Here is a 12,277-nt window from a genome sequence, read left to right on the forward strand (position 1 = left end):
ACGTGGACACAGCCAAATTTTTGAAGGAAAGCAGAGGTGTTTTTTACAAAGTGCCTACCTGTAGATTTTGGCCTGTAGCTCAGCCGCCACCTAGGAAAACCTACCAAACCTGTGCATTTCTGAAAACTAGAGACCTAGGGGAATCCAAGATGGGGTGACTTGTGTGGCTGGGACCAGGTTCTGTTACTCAGAATCCTTTGCAAACCTCAAAATTTGGCTGAAAAAACACATGTTCCTCACATTTCTGTGGCAGAAAGTTCTGGAATCTGAGAGGAGCCACAAATTTCCTTTCACCCAGCGTTCCCCCAAGTCTCCCGATAAAAATGATACCTCACTTGTGTGGGTAGGCCTAGCGCCCGCGACAGGAAACGCCCCAAAGAGCAACGTGGACACAGCCAAATTTTTGAAGGAAAACAGAGGTGGTTTTGCAAAGTGCCTATCTGTAGATTTTGGCCTGTAGCTCAGCCGCCACCTAGGGAATCCTACCAAACCTGTGCATTTCTGAAAACTAGAGACCTAGGGGAATCCAAGATGGGGTGACTTGTGTGGCTCGGACCAGGTTCTGTGACCCAGAATCCTTTGCAAACTTCAAAATTTGGCTAAAAAAACACATGTTCCTCATATTTCTGTGGCAGAAAGTTCTGGAATCTGAGAGGAGCCACAAATTTCCTTCCACCCAGTGTTCCCCCATGTCTCCCGATCAAAATGATACCTCACTTATGTGGGTAGGCCTAGCGCCCGCGACAGGAAACACCCCAAAGCGCAACGTGGACACAGCCAAATTTTTGAAGGAAAACAGAGGTGTTTTTTGCAAAGTGCCTACCTGTAGATATTGGCCTGTAGATCAGCCACCACCTAGGGAAACCTACCAAACCTGTGCATTTCTGAAAACTAGAGACCTAGGGGAATCCAAGATGGGGTGACTTGTGTGGCTCGGACCAGGTTCTGTTACCCAGAATCCTTCGCAAACCTCAAAATTTCGCTAAAAAAACACATGTTCCTCACATTTCTGTGGCAGAAAGTTCTAGAATCTGAGAGGAGCCACAAATTTCCTTCCACCCAGTGTTCCCCCACGACTCCCGATAAAAATGATACCTCACTTGTGTGGGTAGGCCTAGCGCCCGCGACAGGAAACGCCCCAAAGCGCAACGTGGACACAGCCAAATTTTTGAAGGAAAACAGAGGTGTTTTTTGCAAAGTGCCTACCTGTAGATTTTGGCCTGTAGCTCAGCCGCCACCTAGGGAAACCTACCAAACCTGTGCATTTCTGAAAACTAGAGACCTAGGGGAATCCAATATGGGGTGAATTGTGTGGCTGGGACCAGGTTCTGTTACCCAGAATCCTTTGCAAACCTCAAAATTTGGCTAAAAAAACACATGTTCCTCACATTTCTGTGGCAGAAAGTTCTGGAATCTGAGAGGAGCCACAAATATCCTTCCACACAGCGTTCCCCCACGTCTCCCGATAAAAATGATACCTCACTTGTGTGGGTAGGCCTAGCGCCCGCGACAGGAAACGCCCCAAAGCGCAACGTGGACACAGCCAAATTTTTGAAGGAAAACAGAGGTGTTTTTTGCAAAGTGCCTACCTGGAGATTTTGGCCTGTAGCTCAGCCGCCACCTAGGGAAACCTACCAAACCTGTGCATTTCTGAAAACTAGAGACCTAGGGGAATCCAAGATGGTGTGACTTGTGTGGCTCGGACCAGGTTTTGTTACCCAGAATCCTTTGCAAACCTCAAAATTTGGCTAAAAAAACACATGTTCCTCACATTTCTGTGGCAGAAAGTTCTAGAATCTGAGAGGAGCCACAAATTTCCTTCCACCCAGCGTTCCCCCATGTCTCCCGATCAAAATGATACCTCACTTATGTGGGTAGGCCTAGCGCCCGCGACAGGAAACACCCCAAAGCGCAACGTGGACACAGCCAAATTTTTGAAGGAAAACAGAGGTGTTTTTTGCAAAGTGCCTACCTGTAGATATTGGCCTGTAGATCAGCCACCACCTAGGGAAACCTACCAAACCTGTGCATTTCTGAAAACTAGAGACCTAGGGGAATCCAAGATGGGGTGACTTGTGTGGCTCGGACCAGGTTCTGTTACCCAGAATCCTTCGCAAACCTCAAAATTTCGCTAAAAAAACACATGTTCCTCACATTTCTGTGGCAGAAAGTTCTAGAATCTGAGAGGAGCCACAAATTTCCTTCCACCCAGTGTTCCCCCACGACTCCCGATAAAAATGATACCTCACTTGTGTGGGTAGGCCTAGCGCCCGCGACAGGAAATGCCCCAAAGCGCAACGTGGACACAGCCAAATTTTTTAAGGAAAACAGAGGTGTTTTTTGCAAAGTGCCTACCTGTAGATTTTGGCCTGTAGCTCAGCCGCCACCTAGGGAAACCTACCAAACCTGTGCATTTCTGAAAACTAGAGACCTAGGGGAATCCAATATGGGGTGAATTGTGTGGCTGGGACCAGGTTCTGTTACCCAGAATCCTTTGCAAACCTCAAAATTTGGCTAAAAAAACACATGTTCCTCACATTTCTGTGGCAGAAAGTTCTGGAATCTGAGAGGAGCCACAAATATCCTTCCACACAGCGTTCCCCCACGTCTCCCGATAAAAATGATACCTCACTTGTGTGGGTAGGCCTAGCGCCCGCGACAGGAAACGCCCCAAAGCGCAACGTGGACACAGCCAAATTTTTGAAGGAAAACAGAGGTGTTTTTTGCAAAGTGCCTACCTGGAGATTTTGGCCTGTAGCTCAGCCGCCACCTAGGGAAACCTACCAAACATGTGCATTTCTGAAAACTAGAGACCTAGGGGAATCCAAGATGGTGTGACTTGTGTGGCTCGGACCAGGTTTTGTTACCCAGAATCCTTTGCAAACCTCAAAATTTGGCTAAAAAAACACATGTTCCTCACATTTCTGTGGCAGAAAGTTCTAGAATCTGAGAGGAGCCACAAATTTCCTTCCACCCAGCGTTCCCCCATGTCTCCCGATCAAAATGATACCTCACTTATGTGGGTAGGCCTAGCGCCCGCGACAGGAAACACCCCAAAGCGCAACGTGGACACAGCCAAATTTTTGAAGGAAAACAGAGGTGTTTTTTGCAAAGTGCCTACCTGTAGATATTGGCCTGTAGATCAGCCACCACCTAGGGAAACCTACCAAACCTGTGCATTTCTGAAAACTAGAGACCTAGGGGAATCCAAGATGGGGTGACTTGTGTGGCTCGGACCAGGTTCTGTTACCCAGAATCCTTCGCAAACCTCAAAATTTGGCTAAAAAAACACATGTTCCTCACATTTCTGTGGCAGAAAGTTCTGGAATCTGAGAGGAGCCACAAATTTACTTCCACCCAGCGTTCCCCCACGACTCCCGATAAAAATGATACCTCACTTGTGTGGGTAGGCCTAGCGCCCGCGACAGGAAATGCCCCAAAGCGCAACGTGGACACAGCCAAATTTTTGAAGGAAAACAGAGGTGTTTTTTGCAAAGTGCCTACCTGTAGATTTTGGCCTGTAGCTCAGCCGACACCTAGGGAAACCTACCAAACCTGTGCATTTCTGAAAACTAGAGACCTAGGGGAATCCAATATGGGGTGACTTGTGTGGCTGGGACCAGGTTCTGTTACCCAGAATCCTTTGCAAACCTCAAAATTTGGCTAAAAAAACACATGTTCCTCACATTTCTGTGGCAGAAAGTTCTGGAATCTGAGAGGAGCCACAAATATCCTTCCACACAGCGTTCCCCCACGTCTCCCGATAAAAATGATACCTCACTTGTGTGGGTAGGCCTAGCGCCCGCGACAGGAAACGCCCCAAAGCGCAACGTGGACACAGCCAAATTTTTGAAGGAAAACAGAGGTGTTTTTTGCAAAGTGCCTACCTGGAGATTTTGGCCTGTAGCTCAGCCGCCACCTAGGGAAACCTACCAAACCTGTGCATTTCTGAAAACTAGAGACCTAGGGGAATCCAAGATGGTGTGACTTGTGTGGCTCGGACCAGGTTTTGTTACCCAGAATCCTTTGCAAACCTCAAAATTTGGCTAAAAAAACACATGTTCCTCACATTTCTGTGGCAGAAAGTTCTAGAATCTGAGAGGAGCCACAAATTTCCTTCCACCCAGCGTTTCCCCACGTCTCCCGATAAAAATGATACCTCACTTATGTGGGTAGTCCTAGCGCCCGCGACAGGAAACGCCCCAAAGCGCAACGTGGACACAGCCAAATTTTTGAAGGAAAACAGAGGTGTTTTTTGCAAAGTGCCTACCTGTAGATTTTGGCCTGTAGCTCAGCCGACACCTAGGGAAACCTACCACACCTGTGCATTTCTGAAAACTAGAGATCTAGGGGAATCCAATATGGGGTGACTTGTGTGGCTGGGACCAGGTTCTGTTACCCAGAATCCTTTGCAAACCTCAAAATTTGGCTAAAAAAACACATGTTCCTCACATTTCTGTGGCAGAAAGTTCTGGAATCTGAGAGGAGCCACAAATTTCCTTCCACACAGCGTTTCCCCACGTCTCCCGATAAAAATGATACCTCACTTGTGTGGGTAGGCCTAGCGCCCGCGACAGGAAACGCCCCAAAGCGCAACGTGGACACAGCCAAATTTTTGAAGGAAAACAGAGGTGGTTTTTGCAAAGTGCCTATCTGTAGATTTTGGCCTGTAGCTCAACCGCCACCTAGGGAAACCTACCAAAGCTGTGCATTTCTGAAAACTAGAAACCTAGGGGAATCCAAGATGGGGTGACTTGTGTGGCTGGGACCAGGTTCTGTTACCCAGAATCCTTTGCAAACCTCAAAATTTGGCTAAAAAAACACATGTTCCTCACATTTCTGTGGCAGAAAGTTCTAGAATCTGAGAGGAGCCACAAATTTTCTTCCACCCAGCGTTCCACCACGTCTCCCGATAAAAATGATACCTCACTTATGTGGGTAGGCCTAGCGCCCGCGACAGGAAACGCCCCAAAGCGCAACGTGGACACAGCCAAATTTTGGAAGGAAAACAGAGGTGTTTTTTGCAAAGTTCCTACATGTAGATTTTGGCCTGTAGCTCAGCCGCCACCTAGGGAAACCTACCAAACCTGTGCATTTCTGAAAACTAGAGACCTAGGGGAATCCAAGATGGGGTGACTTGTTTGGCTGGGACCAGGTTCTTTTACCCAGAATCCTTTGCAAACCTCAAAATTTGGCTAAAAAAACACATGTTCCTCACATTTCTGTGGCAGAAAGTTCTGGAATCTGAGAGGAGGCACAAATTTCCTTCCACCCAGCGTTCCCCCACGTCTCCCGATAAAAATGATACCTCACTTATGTGGGTAGGCCTAGCGCCCGCGACAGGAAGCACCCCAAAGCGCAACGTGGACACAGCCAAATTTTTGAAGGAAAACAGAGGTGTTTTTTGCAAAGTGCCTACCTGTAGATATTGGCCTGTAGATCAGCCGCCACCTAGGGAAACCTACCAAACCTGTGCATTTCTGAAAACTAGAGACCTAGGGGAATCCAAGATGGGGTGACTTCTGTGGCTGGGACCAGGTTCTGTTACCCAGAATCCCTCGCAAACCTCAAAATTTGGCTAAAAAAACACATGTTCCTCACATTTCTGTGGCAGAAAGTTCTAGAATCTGAGAGGAGCCACAAATTTCCTTCCACCCAGCGTTCCCCCACGACTCCCGATAAAAATGATACCTCACTTGTGTGGGTAGGCCTAGCGCCCGCAACAGGATATGCCCCAAAGCGCAACGTGGACACAGCCAAATTTTTGAAGGAAAACAGAGGTGTTTTTTGCAAAGTGCCTACCTGTAGATTTTGGCCTGTAGCTCAGCCGCCACCTAGGGAAACCTACCAAACCTGTGCATTTCTGAAAACTAGAGACCTAGAGGAATCCAAGATGGGGTGACTTGTGTGGCTGGGACCAGGTTCTGTTACCCAGAATCCTTTGCAAACCTCAAAATTTGGCTAAACAAAACACATGTTCCTCACATTTCTCTGGCAGCAAGTTCTGGAATCTGAGAGGAGCCACAAATTTCCTTCCACCCAGCGTTCCCCCACGACTCCCGATTAAAATGATACCTCACTTGTGTGGGTAGGCCTAGCGCCCGCGACAGGAAATGCCCCAAAGCGCAACGTGGACACAGCCAAATTTTTGAAGGAAAACAGAGGTGTTTTTTGCAAAGTGCCTACCTGTAGATATTGGCCTGTAGATCAGCCGCCACCTAGGGAAACCTACCAAACCTGTGCATTTCTGAAAACTAGAGACCTAGGGGAATCCAAGATGGGGTGACTTCTGTGGCTGGGACCAGGTTCTGTTACCCAGAATCCTTCGCAAACCTCAAAATTTGGCTAAAAAAACACATGTTCCTCACATTTCTGTGGCAGAAAGTTCTAGAATCTGAGAGGAGCCACAAATTTCCTTCCACCCAGCGTTCCCCCACGACTCCCGATAAAAATGATACCTCACTTGTGTGGGTAGGCCTAGCGCCCGCAACAGGATATGCCCCAAAGCGCAACGTGGACACAGCCAAATTTTTGAAGGAAAACAGAGGTGTTTTTTGCAAAGTGCCTACCTGTAGATTTTGGCCTGTAGCTCAGCCGCCACCTAGGGAAACCTACCAAACCTGTGCATTTCTGAAAACTAGAGACCTAGGGGAATCCAAGATGGGGTGACTTGTGTGGCTGGGACCAGGTTCTGTTACCCAGAATCCTTTGCAAACCTCAAAATTTGGCTAAACAAAACACATGTTCCTCACATTTCTCTGGCAGAAAGTTCTGGAATCTGAGAGGAGCCACAAATTTCCTTCCACCCAGCGTTCCCCCACGACTCCCGATTAAAATGATACCTCACTTGTGTGGGTAGGCCTAGCGCCCGCGACAAGAAATGCCCCAAAGCGCAACGTGGACACAGCCAAATTTTTGAAGGAAAACAGAGGTGTTTTTTGCAAAGTGCCTACCTGTAGATTTTGGCCTGTAGCTCAGCCGCCACCTAGGGAAACCTACCAAACCTGTGCATTTCTGAAAACTAGATAACTAGGGGAATCCAAGATGGGGTGACTTGTGTGGCTGCGACCAGGTTCTGTTACCCAGAATCCTTTGCAAACCTCAAAATTTGGATAAAAAAACACATGTTCCTCACATTTCTGTGGCAGAAAGTTCTGGAATCTGAGAGGAGCCACAAATTTCCTTCCACCCAGCGTTCCCCCACGTCTCCCGATAAAAATGATACCTCACTTGTGTGGGTAGGCCTAGCGCCCGCGACAGGAAACGCCCCAAAGCGCAACGTGGACACAGCCAAATTTTTGAAGGAAAACAGAGGTGTTTTTTGCAAAGTGCCTACCTGTAGATTTTGGCCTGTAGCTCAGCCGCCACCTAGGGAAACCTACCAAACCTGTGCATTTCTGAAAACTAGAGACCTAGGGGAATCCAAGATGGGGTGACTTCTGTGGCTGGGACCAGGTTCTGTTACCCAGAATCCTTTGCAAACCTCAAAATTTGGCTAAAAAAACACATGTTCCTCACATTTCTGTGGCAGAAAGTTCTGGAATCTGAGAGGAGCCACAAATTTCCTTCCACCCAGCGTTTCCCCACGTCTCCTGATAAACAAAATACCTCACTTGTGTGGGTAGGCCTAGCGCCCGCGACAGGAAACGCCCCAAAGCGCAACGTGGACACAGCCAAATTTTTGAAGGAAAACAGAGGTGTTTTTTGCAAAGTGCCTACCTGTAGATTTTGGCCTGTAGCTCAGCCGCCACCTAGGGAAACCTACCAAACCTGTGCATTTCTGAAAACTAGAGACCTAGGGGAATCCAATATGGGGTGAATTGTGTGGCTGGGACCAGGTTCTGTTACCCAGAATCCTTTGCAAACCTTAAAATTTGGCTAAAAAAACACATGTTCCTCACATTTCTGTGGCAGAAAGTTCTGGAATCTGAGAGGAGCCACAAATATCCTTCCACACAGCGTTCCCCCACGTCTCCCGATAAAAATGATACCTCACTTGTGTGGGTAGGCCTAGCGCCCGCGACAGGAAACGCCCCAAAGCGCAACGTGGACACAGCCAAATTTTTGAAGGAAAACAGAGGTGTTTTTTGCAAAGTGCCTACCTGTAGATTTTGGCCTGTAGCTCAGCCGCCACCTAGGGAATCCTACCAAACCTGTGCATTTCTGAAAACTAGAGACCTAGGGGAATCCAAGATGGGGTGACTTGTGTGGCTCGGACCAGGTTCTGTGACCCAGAATCCTTTGCAAACTTCAAAATTTGGCTAAAAAAACACATGTTCCTCATATTTCTGTGGCAGAAAGTTCTGGAATCTGAGAGGAGCCACAAATTTCCTTCCACCCAGTGTTCCCCCATGTCTCCCGATCAAAATGATACCTCACTTATGTGGGTAGGCCTAGCGCCCGCGACAGGAAACACCCCAAAGCGCAACGTGGACACAGCCAAATTTTTGAAGGAAAACAGAGGTGTTTTTTGCAAAGTGCCTACCTGTAGATATTGGCCTGTAGATCAGCCACCACCTAGGGAAACCTACCAAACCTGTGCATTTCTGAAAACTAGAGACCTAGGGGAATCCAAGATGGGGTGACTTGTGTGGCTCGGACCAGGTTCTGTTACCCAGAATCCTTCGCAAACCTCAAAATTTCGCTAAAAAAACACATGTTCCTCACATTTCTGTGGCAGAAAGTTCTAGAATCTGAGAGGAGCCACAAATTTCCTTCCACCCAGTGTTCCCCCACGACTCCCGATAAAAATGATACCTCACTTGTGTGGGTAGGCCTAGCGCCCGCGACAGGAAATGCCCCAAAGCGCAACGTGGACACAGCCAAATTTTTTAAGGAAAACAGAGGTGTTTTTTGCAAAGTGCCTACCTGTAGATTTTGGCCTGTAGCTCAGCCGCCACCTAGGGAAACCTACCAAACCTGTGCATTTCTGAAAACTAGAGACCTAGGGGAATCCAATATGGGGTGAATTGTGTGGCTGGGACCAGGTTCTGTTACCCAGAATCCTTTGCAAACCTCAAAATTTGGCTAAAAAAACACATGTTCCTCACATTTCTGTGGCAGAAAGTTCTGGAATCTGAGAGGAGCCACAAATATCCTTCCACACAGCGTTCCCCCACGTCTCCCGATAAAAATGATACCTCACTTGTGTGGGTAGGCCTAGCGCCCGCGACAGGAAACGCCCCAAAGCGCAACGTGGACACAGCCAAATTTTTGAAGGAAAACAGAGGTGTTTTTTGCAAAGTGCCTACCTGGAGATTTTGGCCTGTAGCTCAGCCGCCACCTAGGGAAACCTACCAAACCTGTGCATTTCTGAAAACTAGAGACCTAGGGGAATCCAAGATGGTGTGACTTGTGTGGCTCGGACCAGGTTTTGTTACCCAGAATCCTTTGCAAACCTCAAAATTTGGCTAAAAAAACACATGTTCCTCACATTTCTGTGGCAGAAAGTTCTAGAATCTGAGAGGAGCCACAAATTTCCTTCCACCCAGCGTTCCCCCATGTCTCCCGATCAAAATGATACCTCACTTATGTGGGTAGGCCTAGCGCCCGCGACAGGAAACACCCCAAAGCGCAACGTGGACACAGCCAAATTTTTGAAGGAAAACAGAGGTGTTTTTTGCAAAGTGCCTACCTGTAGATATTGGCCTGTAGATCAGCCACCACCTAGGGAAACCTACCAAACCTGTGCATTTCTGAAAACTAGAGACCTAGGGGAATCCAAGATGGGGTGACTTGTGTGGCTCGGACCAGGTTCTGTTACCCAGAATCCTTCGCAAACCTCAAAATTTGGCTAAAAAAACACATGTTCCTCACATTTCTGTGGCAGAAAGTTCTGGAATCTGAGAGAAGCCACAAATTTACTTCCACCCAGCGTTCCCCCACGACTCCCGATAAAAATGATACCTCACTTGTGTGGGTAGGCCTAGCGCCCGCGACAGGAAATGCCCCAAAGCGCAACGTGGACACAGCCAAATTTTTGAAGGAAAACAGAGGTGTTTTTTGCAAAGTGCCTACCTGTAGATTTTGGCCTGTAGCTCAGCCGACACCTAGGGAAACCTACCAAACCTGTGCATTTCTGAAAACTAGAGACCTAGGGGAATCCAATATGGGGTGACTTGTGTGGCTGGGACCAGGTTCTGTTACCCAGAATCCTTTGCAAACCTCAAAATTTGGCTAAAAAAACACATGTTTCTCACATTTCTGTGGCAGAAAGTTCTGGAATCTGAGAGGAGCCACAAATATCCTTCCACACAGCGTTCCCCCACGTCTCCCGATAAAAATGATACCTCACTTGTGTGGGTAGGCCTAGCGCCCGCGACAGGAAACGCCCCAAAGCGCAACGTGGACACAGCCACATTTTTGAAGGAAAACAGAGGTGTTTTTTGCAAAGTGCCTACCTTGAGATTTTGGCCTGTAGCTCAGCCGCCACCTAGGGAAACCTACCAAACCTGTGCATTTCTGAAAACTAGAGACCTAGGGGAATCCAAGATGGTGTGACTTGTGTGGCTCGGACCAGGTTTTGTTACCCAGAATCCTTTGCAAACCTCAAAATTTGGCTAAAAAAACACATGTTCCTCACATTTCTGTGGCAGAAAGTTCTAGAATCTGAGAGGAGCCACAAATTTCCTTCCACCCAGCGTTTCCCCACGTCTCCCGATAAAAATGATACCTCACTTATGTGGGTAGTCCTAGCGCCCGCGACAGGAAACGCCCCAAAGCGCAACGTGGACACAGCCAAATTTTTGAAGGAAAACAGAGGTGTTTTTTGCAAAGTGCCTACCTGTAGATTTTGGCCTGTAGCTCAGCCGACACCTAGGGAAACCTACCACACCTGTGCATTTCTGAAAACTAGAGATCTAGGGGAATCCAATATGGGGTGACTTGTGTGGCTGGGACCAGGTTCTGTTACCCAGAATCCTTTGCAAACCTCAAAATTTGGCTAAAAAAACACATGTTCCTCACATTTCTGTGGCAGAAAGTTCTGGAATCTGAGAGGAGCCACAAATTTCCTTCCACACAGCGTTTCCCCACGTCTCCCGATAAAAATGATACCTCACTTGTGTGGGTAGGCCTAGCGCCCGCGACAGGAAACGCCCCAAAGCGCAACGTGGACACAGCCAAATTTTTGAAGGAAAACAGAGGTGTTTTTTGCAAAGTGCCTACCTGTAGATTTTGGCCTGTAGCTCAGCCGCCACCTAGGGAAACCTACCAAACCTGTGCATTTCTGAAAACTAGAGACCTAGGGGAATCCAAGATGGGGTGACTTGTGTGGCTGGGACCAGGTTCTGTTACCCAGAATCCTTTGCAAACCTCAAAATTTGGCTAAAAAAACAAATGTTCCTCACATTTCTGTGGCAGAAAGTTCTGGAATCTGAGAAGAGCCACAAATTTCCTTCCACCCAGCGTTCCCCCACGTCTCCCGATCAAAATGATACCTCACTTATGTGGGTAGGCCTAGCGCCCGCGACAGGAAACACCCCAAAGCGCAACGTGGACACAGCCAAATTTTTGAAGGAAAACAGAGGTGTTTTTTGCAAATTGCCTACCTGTAGATATTGGCCTGTAGATCAGCCGCCACCTAGGGAAACCTACCAAACCTGTGCATTTCTGAAAACTAGAGACCTAGGGGAATCCAAGATGGGGTGACTTGTGTGGCTCGGACCAGGTTCTGTTACCCAGAATCCTTCGCAAACCTCAAAATTTGGCTAAAAAAACACATGTTCCTCACATTTCTGTGGCAGAAAGTTCTAGAATCTGAGAGGAGCCACAAATTTCCTTCCACCCAGTGTTCCCCCACGACTCACGATAAAAATGATACCTCACTTGTGCGGGTAGGCCTAGCGCCCGCGACAGGAAATGCCCCAAATCGCAACGTGGACACAGCCAAATTTTTTAAGGAAAACAGAGGTGTTTTTTACAAAGTGCCTACCTGTAGATTTTGGCCTGTAGCTCAGCCGCCACCTAGGGAAACCTACCAAACCTGTGCATTTCTGAAAACTAGAGACCTAGGGGAATCCAATATGGGGTGAATTGTGTGGCTGGGACCAGGTTCTGTTACCCAGAATCCTTTGCAAACCTCAAAATTTGGCTAAAAAAACACATGTTCCTCACATTTCTGTGGCAGAAAGTTCTGGAATCTGAGAGGAGCCACAAATATCCTTCCACACAGCGTTCCCCCACGTCTCCCGATAAAAATGATACCTCACTTGTGTGGGTAGGCCTAGCGCCCGCGACAGGAAACGCCCCAAAGCGCAACGTGGACACAGCCAAATTT

Source organism: Pleurodeles waltl, chromosome 1_2 (genome assembly GCF_031143425.1).
Source record: "Pleurodeles waltl isolate 20211129_DDA chromosome 1_2, aPleWal1.hap1.20221129, whole genome shotgun sequence".
Taxonomy (NCBI): domain Eukaryota; kingdom Metazoa; phylum Chordata; class Amphibia; order Caudata; family Salamandridae; genus Pleurodeles; species Pleurodeles waltl.